Source organism: Petromyzon marinus, chromosome 52 (assembly GCF_048934315.1).
Source record: "Petromyzon marinus isolate PM22_M1 ecotype Great Lakes invasive population chromosome 52, UKy_Petmar_22M1.pri1.0, whole genome shotgun sequence".
NCBI classification, from domain to species: domain Eukaryota; kingdom Metazoa; phylum Chordata; class Hyperoartia; order Petromyzontiformes; family Petromyzontidae; genus Petromyzon; species Petromyzon marinus.
This window is the reverse complement of record NC_133718.1, coordinates 3,092,499-3,111,277: the sequence shown is the minus strand read 5'-3', so window position 1 is coordinate 3,111,277 and position 18,779 is coordinate 3,092,499. Positions and strand designations below refer to the sequence as shown.

The 18,779-nt window shown below is 41.0% G+C and overlaps 26 non-coding genes across 26 annotated transcripts; 9 read left to right on the top strand and 17 right to left on the bottom strand.

Moving 5' to 3' along the window:
- Window positions 1-404: 404 nt before the first annotated feature.
- Window positions 405-477, bottom strand: TRNAR-ACG (transfer RNA arginine (anticodon ACG)). The gene has a single exon. It is a non-coding gene; the product is annotated as a tRNA-Arg (tRNA).
- Window positions 478-1,345: 868 nt separating this feature from the next.
- Window positions 1,346-1,434, top strand: TRNAY-GUA (transfer RNA tyrosine (anticodon GUA)). The gene is given in 2 exon segments: window positions 1,346-1,382; window positions 1,399-1,434. It is a non-coding gene; the product is annotated as a tRNA-Tyr (tRNA).
- Window positions 1,435-1,884: 450 nt separating this feature from the next.
- Window positions 1,885-1,957, bottom strand: TRNAR-ACG (transfer RNA arginine (anticodon ACG)). Its single transcript has one exon. It is a non-coding gene; the product is annotated as a tRNA-Arg (tRNA).
- A 130-nt stretch (window positions 1,958-2,087) lies between these two features.
- On the top strand, window positions 2,088-2,176 carry TRNAY-GUA (transfer RNA tyrosine (anticodon GUA)). Its single transcript is given in 2 exon segments — window positions 2,088-2,124; window positions 2,141-2,176. It is a non-coding gene; the product is annotated as a tRNA-Tyr (tRNA).
- A 450-nt stretch (window positions 2,177-2,626) lies between these two features.
- On the bottom strand, window positions 2,627-2,699 carry TRNAR-ACG (transfer RNA arginine (anticodon ACG)). Its single transcript has one exon. It is a non-coding gene; the product is annotated as a tRNA-Arg (tRNA).
- Window positions 2,700-2,950: 251 nt separating this feature from the next.
- TRNAY-GUA (transfer RNA tyrosine (anticodon GUA)) lies at window positions 2,951-3,040 on the top strand. The gene is given in 2 exon segments: window positions 2,951-2,987; window positions 3,005-3,040. It is a non-coding gene; the product is annotated as a tRNA-Tyr (tRNA).
- A 451-nt stretch (window positions 3,041-3,491) lies between these two features.
- On the bottom strand, window positions 3,492-3,564 carry TRNAR-ACG (transfer RNA arginine (anticodon ACG)). Its single transcript has one exon. It is a non-coding gene; the product is annotated as a tRNA-Arg (tRNA).
- Window positions 3,565-3,820: 256 nt separating this feature from the next.
- TRNAY-GUA (transfer RNA tyrosine (anticodon GUA)) lies at window positions 3,821-3,910 on the top strand. Its single transcript is given in 2 exon segments — window positions 3,821-3,857; window positions 3,875-3,910. It is a non-coding gene; the product is annotated as a tRNA-Tyr (tRNA).
- A 1,318-nt stretch (window positions 3,911-5,228) lies between these two features.
- Window positions 5,229-5,301, bottom strand: TRNAR-ACG (transfer RNA arginine (anticodon ACG)). Its single transcript has one exon. It is a non-coding gene; the product is annotated as a tRNA-Arg (tRNA).
- Window positions 5,302-7,421: 2,120 nt separating this feature from the next.
- Window positions 7,422-7,510, top strand: TRNAY-GUA (transfer RNA tyrosine (anticodon GUA)). The gene is given in 2 exon segments: window positions 7,422-7,458; window positions 7,475-7,510. It is a non-coding gene; the product is annotated as a tRNA-Tyr (tRNA).
- Window positions 7,511-7,958: 448 nt separating this feature from the next.
- TRNAR-ACG (transfer RNA arginine (anticodon ACG)) lies at window positions 7,959-8,031 on the bottom strand. The gene has a single exon. It is a non-coding gene; the product is annotated as a tRNA-Arg (tRNA).
- Window positions 8,032-8,813: 782 nt separating this feature from the next.
- Window positions 8,814-8,886, bottom strand: TRNAR-ACG (transfer RNA arginine (anticodon ACG)). Its single transcript has one exon. It is a non-coding gene; the product is annotated as a tRNA-Arg (tRNA).
- Window positions 8,887-9,550: 664 nt separating this feature from the next.
- Window positions 9,551-9,623, bottom strand: TRNAR-ACG (transfer RNA arginine (anticodon ACG)). Its single transcript has one exon. It is a non-coding gene; the product is annotated as a tRNA-Arg (tRNA).
- Window positions 9,624-9,876: 253 nt separating this feature from the next.
- TRNAY-GUA (transfer RNA tyrosine (anticodon GUA)) lies at window positions 9,877-9,966 on the top strand. Its single transcript is given in 2 exon segments — window positions 9,877-9,913; window positions 9,931-9,966. It is a non-coding gene; the product is annotated as a tRNA-Tyr (tRNA).
- A 1,260-nt stretch (window positions 9,967-11,226) lies between these two features.
- TRNAR-ACG (transfer RNA arginine (anticodon ACG)) lies at window positions 11,227-11,300 on the bottom strand. Its single transcript has one exon. It is a non-coding gene; the product is annotated as a tRNA-Arg (tRNA).
- A 131-nt stretch (window positions 11,301-11,431) lies between these two features.
- On the top strand, window positions 11,432-11,520 carry TRNAY-GUA (transfer RNA tyrosine (anticodon GUA)). Its single transcript is given in 2 exon segments — window positions 11,432-11,468; window positions 11,485-11,520. It is a non-coding gene; the product is annotated as a tRNA-Tyr (tRNA).
- Window positions 11,521-11,967: 447 nt separating this feature from the next.
- On the bottom strand, window positions 11,968-12,040 carry TRNAR-ACG (transfer RNA arginine (anticodon ACG)). Its single transcript has one exon. It is a non-coding gene; the product is annotated as a tRNA-Arg (tRNA).
- A 679-nt stretch (window positions 12,041-12,719) lies between these two features.
- TRNAR-ACG (transfer RNA arginine (anticodon ACG)) lies at window positions 12,720-12,792 on the bottom strand. Its single transcript has one exon. It is a non-coding gene; the product is annotated as a tRNA-Arg (tRNA).
- A 669-nt stretch (window positions 12,793-13,461) lies between these two features.
- TRNAR-ACG (transfer RNA arginine (anticodon ACG)) lies at window positions 13,462-13,534 on the bottom strand. Its single transcript has one exon. It is a non-coding gene; the product is annotated as a tRNA-Arg (tRNA).
- Window positions 13,535-14,213: 679 nt separating this feature from the next.
- On the bottom strand, window positions 14,214-14,286 carry TRNAR-ACG (transfer RNA arginine (anticodon ACG)). The gene has a single exon. It is a non-coding gene; the product is annotated as a tRNA-Arg (tRNA).
- A 995-nt stretch (window positions 14,287-15,281) lies between these two features.
- On the top strand, window positions 15,282-15,370 carry TRNAY-GUA (transfer RNA tyrosine (anticodon GUA)). The gene is given in 2 exon segments: window positions 15,282-15,318; window positions 15,335-15,370. It is a non-coding gene; the product is annotated as a tRNA-Tyr (tRNA).
- A 449-nt stretch (window positions 15,371-15,819) lies between these two features.
- Window positions 15,820-15,892, bottom strand: TRNAR-ACG (transfer RNA arginine (anticodon ACG)). Its single transcript has one exon. It is a non-coding gene; the product is annotated as a tRNA-Arg (tRNA).
- Window positions 15,893-16,023: 131 nt separating this feature from the next.
- On the top strand, window positions 16,024-16,112 carry TRNAY-GUA (transfer RNA tyrosine (anticodon GUA)). The gene is given in 2 exon segments: window positions 16,024-16,060; window positions 16,077-16,112. It is a non-coding gene; the product is annotated as a tRNA-Tyr (tRNA).
- A 447-nt stretch (window positions 16,113-16,559) lies between these two features.
- TRNAR-ACG (transfer RNA arginine (anticodon ACG)) lies at window positions 16,560-16,632 on the bottom strand. Its single transcript has one exon. It is a non-coding gene; the product is annotated as a tRNA-Arg (tRNA).
- A 679-nt stretch (window positions 16,633-17,311) lies between these two features.
- On the bottom strand, window positions 17,312-17,384 carry TRNAR-ACG (transfer RNA arginine (anticodon ACG)). Its single transcript has one exon. It is a non-coding gene; the product is annotated as a tRNA-Arg (tRNA).
- Window positions 17,385-18,051: 667 nt separating this feature from the next.
- On the bottom strand, window positions 18,052-18,124 carry TRNAR-ACG (transfer RNA arginine (anticodon ACG)). The gene has a single exon. It is a non-coding gene; the product is annotated as a tRNA-Arg (tRNA).
- Between the last annotated feature and the right edge of the window lie 655 nt (window positions 18,125-18,779).

The window sequence follows — 18,779 nt, the reverse complement described above, 5'->3', positions numbered from 1 at the left end:
GAAGTCTCAACGCGCCTGACGTGCACATTTGGAAAGTGTCTTTTGGGCCAAACCTGGGCTTAAAATTCACAAAAAGAACAGGACATTAGTAGTTTTGTCAGATGGTTTTCTACAGATTCTTTGATTTTGACTTGGTTGATCTGGCTTCTTTTCTCATGGTGGTCTGCAAATTTTTCCAATTTCTTGTTAAATCACCCATGCCTTTTTAACAAATGGCCACATAGATTCAGAAATTCATATCGATAGACGTTTTCTTTGCAAACGTTAATTTAAAAAAATCACCCACATTAACCATATCATCTTTTAAATCAAGCCATTCCTCACATGTTGCGCCTTGAAATACTCTTGAGAAAGACGGAATAAAAAGATGCATTCACACGTCACGCTAATAAAACACACAGCCACAAGCCAGGCAGGAGTCGAACCTACATTCTTCTGATCCGTAGTCAGACGCGTTATCCATTGCGCCACTGGCCCCATATTCCTCACTTCTTGTCAGACCTGTCTGTACAGTAATTGTGGCTGTGTTAGCGCTGGGTGCAGGTTTGACTCTACATTGCTACTGGTGTATGTAGTAGTAGTGAAGTGATAGGATGGCTTACAGGGTTCCTTCGATAGCTCATTTGGTAGAGCGGAGGACTGTAGTTGGGTTGTGGGTGAAGTCCTTAGGTCGCTGGTTTGGCTTGAATGAGGTTAATTTATTTTTCAACAAATTATTAATTTTTCGTGCATACAATGAAGGCTCAAAGCTCCTGACTTGTACATTCGGAAAGTGTCTTTTGGGGCAAACCTCGGCTTAAAAATCACGAAAAGAACAGGACATTAGTAGTTTTGTCAGATGGTTTTTCTCCAGATTCTTTGATTTTGACTTGGGGGATCTGGCTTATTTTCTCATGGTGGTCTGCAAACTTTTCCAATTTCTTGTTTAATGACCCATGCCTTTTTAACAAATGGCCACGTAGATTCAGAAATTCACATCGATAGACGTTATCTTTGCAAATGTTAATTTAAAAAATCAACCACATTCACCATATTTTCGTTGAAATCAGGCCATTCCTCACATGTTGCTCCTTTAAATACTCTTCATAAAGACAATAAGAAAACATGCATTCGCACATCACGCTAATTAAATCCACAGTAACGAGCCCGGCAGGAATCGAACCTACAATCTTCTGATCCGTAGTCAGACGCATAATCCATTTGTCCACACTCCCCATGTTCCTTAGCTTTTGTCAGACCTGTCTGTACAATAACTGTGGCTCTGTAAGCACTGGATGCAGGTTTGAGTCTACATTGCTACTGGTGTATGTAGTAGTCGTGAAGTGATAGATTATCGTTTAGGGTTCCTTCGATAGCTCAGTTGGTAGAGCAGAGGGCTGTAGTTGGTTTGTGGTGGAAACCCTAAGGTCGCTGGTTTGACTCCGGCTCGAAAGAGGTTGATTTATTTTCACCAAAATTATGAATTTGTTGTTCAAACAATGAAGTCTCAACGCGCCTGACGTGCACATTTGGAAAGTGTCTTTTGGGCCAAACGTGGGCTTAAAATTCACAAAAAGAACAGGACATTAGTAGTTTTGTCAGATGGTTTTCTACAGATTCTTTGATTTTGACTTAGTGGATCTGGCTTCTTTTCTCATGGTTGTCTGCAAACTTGTCCAATTTCTCGTTTAATGACAAATGCCTTTTTAACACCTAGCCACATAGATTCAGAAATTCACATCGATAGACGTTTTCTTTGCAAGTGTTAATTTAAAAAATCACCCACATTCACCATATTATCGTTTAAATCAGGCCATTCCTCACAAGTTGCGCCTTTAAGTACTATTTAGAAAGACGGAATAAAAAAGATGCATTCACACGTCACGCTAATAAAACACACAGCCACGAGCCACGCAGGAGTCGAACCTACAATCTTCTGATCCGTAGTCAAACGCGTTATCCATTGCGCCACTGGCCCCAAGTTCTTTAGCTCTTGCCAGACCTGTCTGTATAGTAACTGTGGCTCTGTAAGCACTGGGTGCAGGTTTGAGTCTATATTGTACTGGTGTATGTAGTAGCAGTGAAGTGATATACCATCTTCCAGGGTTCCTTCGATAGCTCAGTTGGTAGAGTGGAGGACTGTAGTTGGTTTGTGGTGGAAATCCTTAGGTCGCTGGTTTGACTCCGGCTCGAAAGAGGTTGATTTATTTTCACCAAATAATGCACTTATTGTTCAAACAATGAAGCCTCAATGTGCCTGACGTGCACATAAGGAAAGTGTTTTTTGTGGCAAACCTGGGCTTAAAAATCACAAAAAGAACAGGACATTTGTAGTTTTGTCAAATGGTTTTCTACAGATTGTTGGATTTTGACTTAGTGGATCTGTCTTCTTTTCTTATGGTTGTCTGCAAACTTGTCCAATTTCTCGTTTAATGACAAATGCATTTTTAACACATAGCCACATAGATTGAGAAATTCACATCGATAGACGTTATCTATGGCAAATGTTAATTTAAAAAATCACCCACATTCACCATATAATATTTTAAATCAGGCCATTCCTCACATGTTGCGCCTTTAAATACTCTTTAGAAAGACAGAATAAATATACGCATTCACAACATCACGCTAACAAAACACACAGCCACGAGCCAGGAAGGAGTCGAACCTACAATCTTCTGATCCGTAGTCAGACGCGTTATCCATTGCGCCACTGGCCCCATATTCCTTAGCTCTTGTCAGACCTGTCTGTACAGTAACTGTGGCTGTGTAAGCGCTGGGTGCAGGTTTGACTCTACATTGCTACTGGTGTATGTAGTAGTAGTAGTGAAAGACTATAAATTTTGATTTAAAGCTTTCGTGACTGCAGTGATTCATATTCTTGGTCCTTTCGGTAAAGTCACGTTATTGTTTCCCTTCAACGTGACTTTACCGAAAGAACCAATAATGTGATAAACTATCTTACGGGGTTCCTTCGATAGCTCAGTTGGTAGAGTGGAGGACTGTAGTTGATGCGTAGGTGGAAATCCTCAGGTCGCTGGTTTGACTCCGGCTCGAAAGAGGTTGATTTATTTTCACCAAAATTATGAATTTATTGTTCAAACAATGAAGTCTCAACGCGCCTGACGTGCACATTTGGAAAGTGTCTTTTGGGCCAAACGTGGGCTTAAAATTCACAAAAAGAACAGGACATTAGTAGTTTAGTCAGATGGTTTTCGACAGATTCTTTGATTTTGACTTGGTGGATCTGGCTTCTTTTCTCATGGATGTCTGCAAATTTGTCCAATTTCTCGTTTAATGACAAATGCATTTTTAACACATAGCCACATAGATTGAGAAATTCACATCGATAGACGTTATCTTTGCAAATGTTAATTTAAAAAATCACCCACATTCACCATATAATATTTTAAATCAGGCCATTCCTCACATGTTGCGCCTTTAAATACTCTTCATAAAGACAGAATAAAAAAGATGCATTCACAACATCACGCTAATAAAACACACAGCCACGAGCCAGGTAGGAGTCGAACCTACAATCTTCTGATCCGTAGTCAGACGCGTTATCCATTGCGCCACTGGCCCCATATTCCTCAGCTCTTGTCAGACCTGTCTGTACAGTAACTGTGGCTGTGTAAGCGCTGGGTGCAGGTTTGACTCTACATTGCTACTGGTGTATGTAGTAGTAGTAGTGAAGTGATAGACTATACATTTTGATTCAAAGCTTTCGTGACTGCAGTGATTCATATTCTTGGTCCTTTCGGTAAAGTCACGTTATTGTTTCCCTTCAACGTGACTTTACCGAAAGAACCAATAATGTGATAAACTATCTTACGGGGTTCCTTCGATAGCTCAGTTGGTAGAGTGGAGGACTGTAGTTGATGCGTAGGTGGAAATCCTCAGGTCGCTGGTTTGACTCCGGCTCGAAAGAGGTTGATTTATTTTCACCAAAATTATGAATTTATTGTTCAAACAATGAAGTCTCAACGCGCCTGACGTGCACATTTGGAAAGTGTCTTTTGGGCCAAACGTGGGCTTAAAATTCACAAAAAGAACAGGACATTAGTAGTTTAGTCAGATGGTTTTCGACAGATTCTTTGATTTTGACTTGGTGGATCTGGCTTCTTTTCTCATGGTTGTCTGCAAACTTGTCCAATTTCTCGTTTAATGACAAATGCCTTTTTAACACCTAGCCACATAGATTCAGATATTCCCATCGATAGACGTTATCTTTGCAAGTGTTAATTCTAAAAAATCACCCACATTCACCATATTTTCGTTTAAATCAGGCCATTCCTCACATGTTGCGCCTTTAAGTACTATTTAGAAAGACAGAATAAAAAAGATGCATTCACACGTCACGCTAATAAAACACACAGCCACGAGCCAGGCAGAAGTCGAACTTACAATCTTCTGATCCGTAGTCAGACGCGTTATCCATTGCACCACTGGCCCCATATACCCCAGCTCTTGTCAGACCTGTCTGTATAGTTACTGTGGCTGTGTAAGCGCTGGGTGCAGGTTTGACTCTACATTACTACTGGTGTATGTAGTAGTAGTGAAGTGATAGACTATAAATTTTGATTTAAAGCTTTCGTGACTGCAGTGATTCATATTCTTGGTCCTTTCGGTAAAGTCACGTTATTGTTTCCCTTCAACGTGACTTTACCTAAAGAACCAAAAATGTGATAGACTATCTTACAGGGTTCCTTCGATAGCTTAGTTGGTAGAGCGGAGGACTGTTGTTGATGCGTAGGTGGAAATCCTCAGGTCGCTGGTTTGACTCCGGCTCGAAAGAGGTTGAGTTATTTTCACCAAAATTATGAATTTGTTGTTCAAACAATGAAGTCTCAACGCGGCTGAAGTGCACATTTGGAAAGTGTCTTTTGGGCCAAACGTGGGCTTAAAATTCACAAAAAGAACAGGACATTAGTAGTTTAGTCAGATGATTTTCGACAGATTCTTTGATTTTGACTTGGTGGATCTGGCTTCTTTTCTCATGGTTGTCTGCAAACTTGTCCAATTTCTCGTTTAATGATAAATGCCTCTTTAACACCTAGCCACATAGATTCAGAAATTCACATCGATAGACGTTATCTTTGCAAGTGTTAATAAAAAAAATCACCCACATTCACCATATAATCTTTTAATTCAGGCCATTCCTCACATGTTGCGCCTTTAAATACTCTTGAGAAAGACGGAATAAAAAAGATGCATTCACAACATCACGCGTATAAAACACACAGCCACGCGCCAGGCAGGAGTCGAACCTACAATCTTCTGATCCGTAGTCAGACGCGTTATCCATTGCGCCACTGGCCCCATATACCTCAGCTCTTGTCAGACCTGTCTGTACAGTAACTGTGGCTGTGTAAGCGCTGAGTGCAGGTTTGAGTCTACATTGCTACTAATGTATGTAGTAGTGGTAGTGAAGTGATAGACTATCGTTCAGGGTTTGTTCGATAGCTCAGTTGGTAGAGAGGTGGGCTGTAGTTGGTTTGTGGTGGAAACCCTTAGGTCGCTGTTTCGACTCTGGCGGGAAGGAGGTTGATTTATTTTCACCAAATTATGAAATTATTGGTCAAATAATGAAGTCTCAACGCGCCTGACGTGTACGTGAGTAAAGTGTCTTTTGTGGCAAACCTGGGCTTAAAATTCACAAAAGAACAGGACATTAGGAGTTTAGTCGGATGGTTTTCTACAGATTCTTTGATTTTGACTTGTGGATCTGGCTTCTTTTCTCATGGTGGTCTGCAAACTTTTGCAATTTCTTGTTTAATGACCCATGCCTTTTTAACAAATGGCCAAAGAGATTCAGAAATGCACATCGATAGACGTTTTCTTTGCAAGTGTTAATTAAAAAAATCACCCACATTCACCATATTTTCGTTTAAATCAGGCCATTCCTCACATGTTGCGCCTTGAAATACTCTTGAGAAAGACAGAATAAAAAAGAAAGCATTCACACGTCACGCTAATAAAACACACAGCCACGCGCCAGGCAGCAGTCGAACCTTCATTCTTCTGAACCATAGTCAGACGCGTCATCCATGGCGTCACTGGCCCCCAATGCCGCAGCTCTTGTCAGACCTGTCTGTACAGTAACTGTGGCTGTGTAAGCACTGGGTGCAGGTTTGAATCTGAATTGCTACTGGTGTATGTGTCATGAGATATTGACATCTACTGTTTGGTAAAGGGTAGCATGGGTACAGGCACCATTAAAACCATTATCCAATCCTCAAAGGGGAATGAATACGGTAAAGGGTAGGACCGGCCGAGAAACTCCGAGAACCGGCTAGAAAGTTCCACAAGAGGGCGTTGCCAGAAGCGGAGCGTAGCCGCGCCGGCGAGAATGTAATCGGAGGCGTGTGAAGTTTTGGGTCCGGACTGCGTCGCTGCTTGCCGTCATCTCTCTCCTTCGTTCGGCCACGTGGCGGATCTCTGGCAAAGCTTCACCGCCCTCCCTGGCACGCCGTCAGCCAGCAGCGAGACCGGAAGCGGACAGGCAGAACCAGCCGTGTGGTCAACCGTGTGTGTAGTCTGTAGAACGTAACATCTAAGTGTGTACCTGGAGAGGACGCCGATAACGTTGGCCTGTGCCTGGCCGTTCGTGGAATAAATTAGAGTACCCTCTCCACGACGTGTCGTGGAAGTCGCTCATTACATGTACTAGCAGTGAAGTGATGGCTCAGTTGGTAGAGCGGAGGACTGGTAGAGCGGAGGACTGTAGTTGGTTGTGGTTGAAATCCTTAGGTTGCTGGTTTGACTCTGGCTCGAAGGAGGTTGGTTTATGCTTCACCAATTTTATGCCAAATTATGACATTATTCATACAATGAAGTCTCAACGCGCCTGACGTGCACATTTGGAAAGTGTCTTTTCGGCCAAACGTGGGCTTAAAATTCACAAAAAGAACAGGACATTAGTAGTTTAGTCAGATGGTTTTCGACAGATTCTTTGATTTTGACTTGGTGGATCTGGCTTCTTTTCTCATGGTTGTCTGCAAACTTGTCCAATTTCTCGTTTAATGACCCATGCCTTTTTAACACCTAGCCACATAGATTCAGAAATTCACATCGATAGACGTTATCTTTGCAAGTGTTAATTTAAAAAATCACCCACATTCACCATATTTTCGTTTAAATCAGGCCATTCCTCACATGTTGCGCCTTTAAGTACTATTAGAAAGACAGAATAAAAAAGATGCATTCACACGTCACGCTAATAAAACACACAGCCACGAGCCAGGCAGGAGTCGAACCTACAATCTTCTGATCCGTAGTGAAACGCGTTATCCATTGCGCCACTGGCCCCAAGTTCTTTAGCTCTTGCCAGACCTGTCTGTACAGTAACTGTGGCTCTGTAAGCACTGGGTGCAGGTTTGAGTCTACATTGCTACTGGTGTATGTAGTAGCAGTGAAGTGATATACGATCTTCCCGGGTTCCTTCGATAGCTCAGTTGTTAGAGCGGAGGACTGTAGTTGGTTTGTGGTGGTAATCCTTAGGTCGCTGGTTCGACTCCGGCTCGAAGGAGGTTTATTTATGTTCACCAAATTATGCAATTATTGTTCAAACAATGAAGCCTCAATGTGCCTGATGTGCACATGAGGAAAGTGTTTTTTGTGGCAAACCTGCGCTTAAAATTCACAAAAAGAACAGGACATTAGTAGTTTTGTCAGATAGTTTTCGACAGATTCTTTGATTTTGACTTGGTGGATCTGGCTTCTTTTCTCATGGTTGTCTGCAAACTTGTCCAATTTCTCGTTTAATGACAAATGCCTTTTTAACACATAGCCTCATAGATTCATAAATTCACATCGATAGACGTTATCTTTGCAAATGTTAATTAAAAAAATCACCCACATTCACCATATAATCTTTTAAATCAGGCCATTCCTCACATGTTGTGCCTTTAAATACTCTTTATAAAGACAATAAAAAAGATGCATTCACAACATCACGCGAATAAAACACACAGCCACGAGCCAGGCAGGAGTCGAACCTACAATCTTCTGATCCGTAGTCAGACGCGTTATCCATTGCGCCACTGGCCCCATATTCCTCAGGGCTTGTCAGACCTGTCTGTACAGTAACTGTGGCTGTGTAAGCGCTGGGTGCAGGTTTGACTCTACATTGCTACTGGTGTATATAGTAGTAGTAGTGAAGTGATAGACTATACATTTTGATTTAAAGCTTTCGTGACTGCAGTGATTCATATTCTTGGTCCTTTCGGTAAAGTCACGTTATTGTTTCCCTTCAACGTGACTTCTCCGAAAGAACCAATAATATGATAGACTATCTCACAGGGGTCCTTTGATCGCTTAGTTGGTAGAGCGGAGGACTGTAGTTGATGCGTAGGTGGAAATCCTTAGGTCGCTGGTTTGACTCCGGCTCGAAAGAGGTTGATTCATTCTCACCAAAATTATGAATTTGTTGTTCAAACAATGAAGTCTCAACGCGCCTGACGTGCACATTTGGAAAGTGTTTTTTGTGGCACACCTGGGCTTAAAATTCACAAAAAGAACAGGACATGAGTAGTTTTGTCAGATGGTTTTCTACAGATTAGTTGATTTTGACTTGGTTGATCTGGCTTCTTTTCTCATGGTTGTCTGCAAACTTATCTAATTTCTTGTAATGACCCATGCCTTTTTGACAAATGGCCACATAGATTCAGAAATTCACATCGATAGACGATTTCTTTGCAAGTGTCACCTACATTCACCATATTTTCGTTTAAATCAGGCCATTCCTCACATGTTGCGCCTTTTAATACTCTTTTTAAAGACAGAATAAAAAAGATGCATTCACAACATCACGCGTATAAAACACACAACCACGAGCCAGGCAGGAGTCGAACCTACAATCTTCTGATCCGTAGTCAGACGCGTTATCCATTGCGCCACTGGCCCCATATACCTCAGCTCTTGTCAGACCTGTCTGTAACTGTGGCTGTGTAAGCGCTGGGTGCCGGTTTGAGTCTACATTGCTACTGGTGTATGTAGTAGTAGTGAAGTGATAGACTATCGTTCAGGGTTCTTTCGATAGCTCAGTTGGGAGAGAGGCGGGCTGTAGTTGGTTTGTGGTGGAAACCGTTAGGTCGCTGTTTCGACTCTGGCGTGAAGGAGGTTGATTTATTTTCACCAAATTATGAAATTATTGGTCAAATAATGAAGTCTCAACGCACCTGACGTGTACGTGAGTAAAGTGTCTTTTGTGGCAAACCTGGGCTTAAAATTCAAAAAAGAACAGGACATTAGGAGTTTAGTCGGATGGTTTTCTACAGATTCGTTGATTTTGACTTGGTGGATCTGGCTTCTTTTCTCATGGTTGTCTGCAAACTTGTCCAATTTCTCGTTTAATGACAAATGCCTTTTTAACACCTAGCCACATAGATTCAGAAATTCACATCGATAGACGTTATCTTTGCAAATGTTAATTAAAAAAATCACCCACATTCACCATATAATCTTTTAAATCAGGCCATTCCTCACATGTTGCACCTTTAAATACTCTTTATAAAGACAGAATAAAAAAGATGCGTTCACAACATCACGCGTATAAAACACACAGCCACGAGCCAGGCAGGAGTCGAACCTACAATCTTCTGATCCGTAGTCAGACGCGTTATCCATTGCGCCACTGGCCCCATATTCCTCAGGTCTTGTCAGACCTGTCTGTACAGTAACTGTGGCTGTGTAAGCGCTGGGTGCAGGTTTGACTCTACATTGCTACTGGTGTATATAGTAGTAGTGAAGTGATAGACTATACATTTTGATTTAAAGCTTTCGTGACTGCAGTGATTCATATTCTTGGTCCTTTCGGTAAAGTCACGTTATTGTTTCCCTTCAACGTGACTTTTCCGAAAGAACCAATAATATGATAGACTATCTTACAGGGGTCCTTTGATAGCTTAGTTGGTAGAGCGGAGGACTGTAGTTGATGCGTAGGTGGAAATCCTTAGGTCGCTGGTTTGACTCCGGCTCGAAAGAGGTTGATTTATTTTCACCAAAATTATGAATTTGTTGTTCAAACAATGAAGTCTCAACGCGCCTGACGTGCACATTTGGAAAGTGTTTTTTGTGGCAAACCTGGGCTTAAAATTCACAAAATAACAGGACATTAGGATCTTCTTTGGTTCTTTCGGTAAAGTCACGTAGAATGAGAATAAAATAATAAATTGATAAAATAAAATAACACAATAATATTCTCACGACGTTTCGGCCACAACACAAGCGGCCTTCATCAGGTGAAGGGGGCGAGACTGTCTGGTAGGACAGCGCTGGAGTGAGAGAGCCACGTTCAGATCACGGCTTTTAAGCTGTGTGAGAGGAACAAAGAGCCTAGACAAAGGAATTAGCATAAAATTTAGCATTGAAATGGCTGAATGATTAGCTTGTGACTGGTCACAGAAATAGCTATGTTAAAAGTTAAAGCATACACATCCGCAGAGGCACCCATTGTTAAAAGGAATTAGCATAGAATTTAGCATTGAAATAGCTAAGTTAAGGCATACACATCCGCAGAGGCACCCCTTGACAATGGAATTAGCATAGAATTTAGCATTGAAATAGTTGAGTGATTCGCTTGTAACTGCTACAGAAATAGCTACGTTGAAGTCAGAGCATACACATTCACCGAGGCACTTAGTACAAATCAAACAGGAGAATTTAGCATTGAAATAACTAGGCGAATTTAGCATTGAAATAACTGAGTGATTTGCTAGTGACTGGTCACAGAAATGACTGCACATCTGAGCTATTCACAGTACTATATAGTGAACCAATAAAAACTAAAATATAATTACCTTCATGTTATCAATAAACTCTATATTCTCCAATCAGCTAAGCTACCAACCATAAGTCGTTATATATCACAATGCTATATGGCGAAAAAATGGGTGGATTCTTACCCTCAAATTTCCGCACCACATTAGGAGTTTAGTCGGATGGTTTTCTACAGATTCGTTGATTTTGACTTGGTGGATCTGGCTTCTTTTCTCATGGTTGTCTGCAAACTTGTCCAATTTCTCGTTTAATGACAAATGCCTTTTTAACACCTAGCCACATAGATTCAGAAATTCACATCGATAGACGTTATCTTTGCAAGTGTTAATTAAAAAAATCACCCACATTCACCATATAATCTTTTAAATCAGGCCATTCCTCACATGTTGCACCTTTAAATACTCTTTATAAAGACAGAATAAAAAAGATGCATTCACAACATCACGCGTACAAAACACACAGCCACGAGCCAGGCAGGAGTCGAACCTACAATCTTTTGATCCGTAGTCAAACGCGTTATCCATTTGCGCCACTGGCCCCAAGTTCTTTAGGACTTGTCAGATCTGTTTGTATAGTAACTGTGGCTCTGTAAGCACTGGGTGCAGGTTTGAGTCTACATTGCTACTGGTGTATGTAGTAGCAGTGAAGTGATATACGATCTTCCAGGGTTCCTTCGATAGCTCAGTTGGTAGAGCGGAGGACTGTAGTTGGTTTGTGGTGGAAATCCTTAGGTCGCTGGTTCGACTCTGGCTCGAAGGAGGTTTATTTATTTTCACCAAATTATGCAATTATTGTTCAAACAATGAAGCCTCAATGTGCCTGACGTGCACATGAGGAAAGTGTTTTTTGTGGCAAACCTGGGCTTAAAATTCACAAAAAGAACAGGACATTTGTAGTTTTGTCAGATAGTTTTCTACAGATTCTTTGATTTCTATTTGGTGGATCTGGCTTCTTTTCTCATGGTTGTCTGCAAACTTGTCCAATTTCTCGTTTAATAGCAAATGCCTTTTTAACACATAGCCACATAGATTCAGAAATTCACATCGATAGACGTTATCTTTGCAAATGTTAATTTTAAAAATCACCCACATTCATATAATATTTGAAATCAGTCCATTCCTCACATGTTGCGCCTTTTAATACTCTTTTTAAAGACAGAATAATAAAGATGCATTCACAACATCACACGTATAAAACACACAACCACGAGCCAGGCAGGAGTCGAACCTACAATCTACTGATCCGTAGTCAGACGCGTTATCCATTGCGCCACTGGCCCCATATTCCTCAGCTCTTGTCAGACCTTTCTGTACAGTAGCTGTGGCTGTGTAAGCGCTGGGTGCAGGTTTGACTCTACATTGCTACTGGTGTATGTAGTAGTAGTGACTTTTCCGAAAGAACCAATAATATGATAGACTATCTTACAGGGGTCATTTGATAGCTTAGTTGGTAGAGCGGAGGACTGTAGTTGATGCGTAGGTGGAAATCCTTAGGTCGCTGGTTTGACTCCGGCTCGAAAGAGGTTGATTTATTTTCACCAAAATTATGAATTTGTTGTTCAAACAATGAAGTCTCAACGCGCCTGACGTGCACATTTGGAAAGTGTTTTTTGTGGCAAACCTGGGCTTAAAATTCACAAAAAGAACAGGACATTAGCAGTTTTGTCAGATGGTTTTCTACAGATTCTTTGATTTTGACTTGGTTGATCTGGCTTCTTTTCTCATGGTTGTCTGCAAGCTTATCTAATTTCTTGTAATAACCCATGCCTTTTTAACAAATGGCCACATAGATTCAGAAATTCACATCGATAGACGATTTCTTTGCAAGTGTCACTTACATTCACCATATTTTCGTTTAAATCAGGCCATTCCTCACATGTTGCGCCTTTTAATACTCTTTTTAAAGACAGAATAAAAAACGATGCATTCACAACATCACGCATATAAAACACACATGCACGAGCCAGGCAGGAGTCGAACCTACAATCTTCTGATCCGTAGTCAGACGCGTTATCCATTGCGCCACTGGCCCCATATTCCTCAGGTCTTGTCAGACCTGTCTGTACAATAACTGTGGCTGTGTAAGTGCTGGGTGCAGGTTTGAGTCTACATTGCTACTAGTGTATGTAGTAGTGGTAGTGAAGTGATAGACTATCGTTCAGGGTTCGTTCGATAGCTCAGTTGGTAGAAAGGTGGGCTGTAGTTGGTTTGTGGTGGAAACCCTTAGGTCGCTGTTTCGACTCTGGCGCGAAGGAGGTTGATTTATTTTCACCAAATTATGAAATTATTGGTCAAATAATGAAGTCTCAACGCGCCTGACGTGTACGTGAGTAAAGTGTCTTTTGTGGCAAACCTGGGCTTAAAATTCAAAAAAGAACAGGACATTAGGAGTTTAGTCGGATGGTTTTCTACAGATTCGTTGATTTTGACTTGGTGGATCTGGCTTCTTTTCTCATGGTTGTCTGCAAACTTGTCCAATTTCTCGTTTAATGACCCATGCCTTTTTAACACATAGCCACATAGATTCAGAAATTCACATCGATAGACGTTATCTTTGCAAATGTTAATTTTAAAAATCACCCACATTCATATAATATTTGAAATCAGTCCATTCCTCACATGTTGCGCCTTTTAATACTCTTTTTAAAGACAGAATAATAAAGATGCATTCACAACATCACACGTATAAAACACACAACCACGAGCCAGGCAGGAGTCGAACCTACAATCTTCTGATCCGTAGTCAGACACGTTATCCATTGCGCCACTGGCCCCATATTCCTCAGCTCTTGTCAGACCTTTCTGTACAGTAACTGTGGCTGTGTAAGCGCTGGGTGCAGGTTTGACTCTACATTGCTACTGGTGTATGTAGTAGTAGTGACTTTTCCGAAAGAACCAATAATATGATAGACTATCTTACAGGGGTCATTTGATAGCTTAGTTGGTAGAGCGGAGGACTGTAGTTGATGCGTAGGTGGAAATCCTTAGGTCGCTGGTTTGACTCCGGCTCGATAGAGGTTGATTTATTTTCACCAAAATTATGAATTTGTTGTTCAAACAATGAAGTCTCAACGCGCCTGACGTGCACATTTGGAAAGTGTTTTTTGTGGCAAACCTGGGCTTAAAATTCACAAAAAGAACAGGACATTAGCAGTTTTGTCAGATGGTTTTCTACAGATTCTTTGATTTTGACTTGGTTGATCTGGCTTCTTTTCTCATGGTTGTCTGCAAGCTTATCTAATTTCTTGTAATAACCCATGCCTTTTTAACAAATGGCCACATAGATTCAGAAATTCACATCGATAGACGATTTCTTTGCAAGTGTCACTTACATTCACCATATTTTCGTTTAAATCAGGCCATTCCTCACATGTTGCGCCTTTTAATACTCTTTTTAAAGACAGAATAAAAAACGATGCATTCACAACATCACGCATATAAAACACACATGCACGAGCCAGGCAGGAGTCGAACCTACAATCTTCTGATCCGTAGTCAGACGCGTTATCCATTGCGCCACTGGCCCCATATTCCACAGGTCTTGTCAGACCTGTCTGTAACTGTGGCTGTGTAGGCGCTGGGTGCAGGTTTGAGTCTACATTGCTACTGGTGTATGTAGGAGTAGTGAAGTGATAGACTATACATTTTGATTTAAAGCTTTCGTGACTGCAGTGATTCATATTCTTGGTCCTTTCGGTAAAGTCACGTTATTGTTTCCCTTCAACGTGACTTTACCGAAAGAACCAATAATGTGATAGACTATCTTACAGGGTTCCTTCGATAGCTCAGTTTGGTAGAGTGGAGGACTGTAGTTGATGCATAGGTGGAAATCCTTAGGTCGCTGGTTTGACTCCGGCTCTAAAGAGGTTGATTTATTTTCACCAAAATTATGAATTTGTTGTTCAAACAATGAAGTCTCAACGCGCCTGACGTGCACATTTGGAAAGTGTCTTTTGGGCCAAACGTGGGCTTAAAATTCAAAAAAAGAACAGGACATTAGTAGTTTAGTCAGATGGTTTTCGACAGATTCTTTGATTTTGACTTGGTGGATCTGGCTTCTTTTCTCATGGTTGTCTGCAAACTTGTCCAAGTTCTCGTTTAATGACAAATGCCTGTTTAACACCTAGCCACATAGATTCAGAAATTCACATCGATAGACGTTATCTTTGCAAGTGTTAATTAAAAAAATCACCCACATTCACCATATTTTCGTTTAAATCTGGCCATTCCTCACATATTGCGCCTTTAAGTACCTATTTAGAAAGACAGAATAAAAAAGATGCATTCACACGTCACGCTAATAAAACACACAGCCACGAGCCAGGCAGGAGTCGAACCTACAATCTTCTAGATCCCTAGTCAAACGCGTTATCCATTGCGCCACTGGCCCCAACTTCTTTAGCGCTTGCCAGACCTGTCTGTATAGTAACTGTGGCTCTGTAAGCACTGGGTGCAGGTTTGAGTCTACATTGCTACTGGTGTATGTAGTAGCAGTGAAGTGATATACGATCTTCCAGGGTTCCTTCGATAGCTCAGTTGGTAGAGCGGAGGACTGTAGTTGGTTTGTGGTGGTAATCCTTAGGTCGCTGGTTCGACTCCGGCTCGAAGGAGGTTTCCTTATTTTCACCAAATTATGCAATTATTGTTCAAACAATGAAGCCTCAATGTGCCTGACGTGCACATGAGGAAAGTGTTTTTTGTGGCAAACCTGGGCTTAAAATTCACAAAAAGAACAGGACATTAGTAGTTTAGTCAAATGGTTTTCTACAGATTCATTGATTTTGACTTGGTGGATCTGGCTTCTTTTCTCATGGTGGTCTGGAAACTTTTGCAATTTCTTGTTTAATGACCCATGCCTTTTTAACAAATGGCCACATAGACTCAGAAATTCACGTCGATATACGTTTTCTTTGCAGATGTTAATTTAAAAAAATCACCCACATTCACCATATTTTCGTTTAAGTCAGGCCATTCCTCACATGTTGCGCTTTGAAATACTCTTGAGAAAAACGTAATAAAAAAGAAAGCATTCACACATCACGCTAATAAAACACAGCCACGAGCCAGGCAGGAGTCGAACCTACAATCTTCTGATCCGTAGTCAAACGCGTTATCCATTGCGCCACTGGCCCCATATTCCTCAGGTCTTGTCAGACCTGTCTGTATAGTAACTGTGGCTCTGTAAGCACTGGGTGCAGGTTTGAGTCTACATTGCTACTGGTGTATGTAGTAGCAGTGAAGTGATATACGATCTTCCAGGGTTCCTTCGATAGCTCAGTTGGTAGAGCGGAGGACTGTAGTTGGTTTGTGTTGGAAATCCTTAGGTCGCTGGTTCGACTCTGGCTCGAAGGAGGTTTATTTAATTTCATCAAATTATGCAATTATTGTTCAAACAATGAAGCCTCAATGTGCCTGAAGTGCACATGAGGAAAGTGTTTTTTGTGGAAAACCTGGGCTTAAAATTCACAAAAAGAACAGGGCATTTGTAGTTTTGTCATATAGTTTTCTACAGATTCTTTGATTTCTACTTGGTTGATCTGGCTTCTTTTCTCATGGTTGTCTGCAAACTTGTCAAATTTCTCGTTTAATGACCCATGCCTTTTTAACACATAGCCACATAGATTCAGAAATTCACATCGATAGACGTTATCTTTGCAAATGTTAATTTTAAAAATCACCCACATTCATATAATATTTGAAATCAGTCCATTCCTCACATGTTGCGCCTTTTAATACTCTTTTTAAAGACAGAATAATAAAGATGCATTCACAACATCACACGTATAAAACACACAACCACGAGCCAGGCAGGAGTCGAACCTACAATCTTCTGATCCGTAGTCAGACGCGTTATCCATTGCGCCACTGGCCCCATATTCCTCAGCTCTTGTCAGACCTTTCTGTACAGTAACTGTGGCTGTGTAAGCGCTGGGTGCAGGTTTGACTCTACATTGCTACTGGTGTATGTAGTAGTAGTGACTTTTCCGAAAGAACCAATAATATGATAGACTATCTTACAGGGGTCATTTGATAGCTTAGTTGGTAGAGCGGAGGACTGTAGTTGATGCGTAGGTGGAAATCCTTAGGTTGCTGGTTTGACTCCGGCTCGAAAGAGGTTGATTTATTTTCACCAAAATTATGAATTTGTTGTTCAAACAATGAAGTCTCAACGCGCCTGACGTGCACATTTGGAAAGTGTTTTTTGTGGCAAACCTGGGCTTAAAATTCACAAAAAGAACAGGACATTAGCAGTTTTGTCAGATGGTTTTCTACAGATTCTTTGATTTTGACTTGGTTGATCTGGCTTCTTTTCTCATGGTTGTCTGCAAGCTTATCTAATTTCTTGTAATAACCCATGCCTTTTTAACAAATGGCCACATAGATTCAGAAATTCACATCGATAGACGATTTCTTTGCAAGTGTCACTTACATTCACCATATTTTCGTTTAAATCAGGCCATTCCTCACATGTTGCGCCTTTTAATACTCTTTTTAAAGACAGAATAAAAAACGATGCATTCACAACATCACGCATATAAAGCACACATGCACGAGCCAGGCAGGAGTCGAACCTACAATCTTCTGATCCGTAGTCAGACGCGTTATCCATTGCGCCACTGGCCCCATATTCCTCAGGTCTTGTCAGACCTGTCTGTACAATAACTGTGTCTGTGTAAGTGCTGGGTGCAGGTTTGAGTCTACATTGCTACTAATGTATGTAGTAGTGGTAGTGAAGTGATAGACTATCGTTCAGGGTTCGTTCGATAGCTCAGTTGGTAGAAAGGTGGGCTGTAGTTGGTTTGTGGTGGAAACCCTTAGGTCGCTGGTTCGACTCTGGCGCGAAGGAGGTTGATTTATTTTCACCAAATTATGAAATTATTGGTCAAATAATGAAGTCTCAACGCGCCTGACGTGTACGTGAGTAAAGTGTCTTTTGTGGCAAACCTGGGCTTAAAATTCAAAAAAGAACAGGACATTAGGAGTTTAGTCGGATGGTTTTCTACAGATTCGTTGATTTTGACTTGGTGGATCTGGCTTCTTTTCTCATGGTTGTCTGCAAACTTGTCCAATTTCTCGTTTAATGACCCATGCCTTTTTAACACATAGCCACATAGATTCAGAAATTCACATCGATAGACGTTATCTTTGCAAATGTTAATTTTAAAAATCACCCACATTCATATAATATTTGAAATCAGTCCATTCCTCACATGTTGCGCCTTTTAATACTCTTTTTAAAGACAGAATAATAAAGATGCATTCACAACATCACACGTATAAAAAACAACCACGAGCCAGGCAGGAGTCGAACCTACAATCTTCTGATCCGTAGTCAGACGCGTTATCCATTGCGCCACTGGCCCCATATTCCTCAGCTCTTGTCAGACCTTTCTGTACAGTAACTGTGGCTGTGTAAGCGCTGGGTGCAGGTTTGACTCTACATTGCTACTGGTGTATGTAGTAGTAGTGACTTTTCCGAAAGAACCAATAATATGATAGACTATCTTACAGGGGTCATTTGATAGCTTAGTTGGTAGAGCGGAGGACTGTAGTTGATGTGGAGGTGGAAATCCTTAGGTCGCTGGTTTGACTCCGGCTCGAAAGAGGTTGATTCATTTTCACCAAAATTATGAATTTGTTGTTCAAACAATGAAGTCTCAACGCGCCTGACGTGCACATTTGGAAAGTGTCTTTTGGGCCAAACGTGGGCTTAAAATTCACAAAAAGAACAGGACATTAGTAGTTTAGTCAGATGGTTTTCGACAGATTCTTTGATTTTGACTTGGTGGATCTGGCTTCTTTTCTCATGGTTGTCTGCAAACTTGTCCAATTTCTCGTTTAATGACAAATGCATTTTTAACACCTAGTCACATAGATTCAGAAATTCACATCGATAGACGTTATCTTTGCAAGTGTTAATTATAAAAAAATCACCCACATTCACCATATTTTCGTTTAAATCAGGCCATTCCTCACATGTTGCGCCTTTAAGTACTATTTAGAAAGACAGAATAAAAA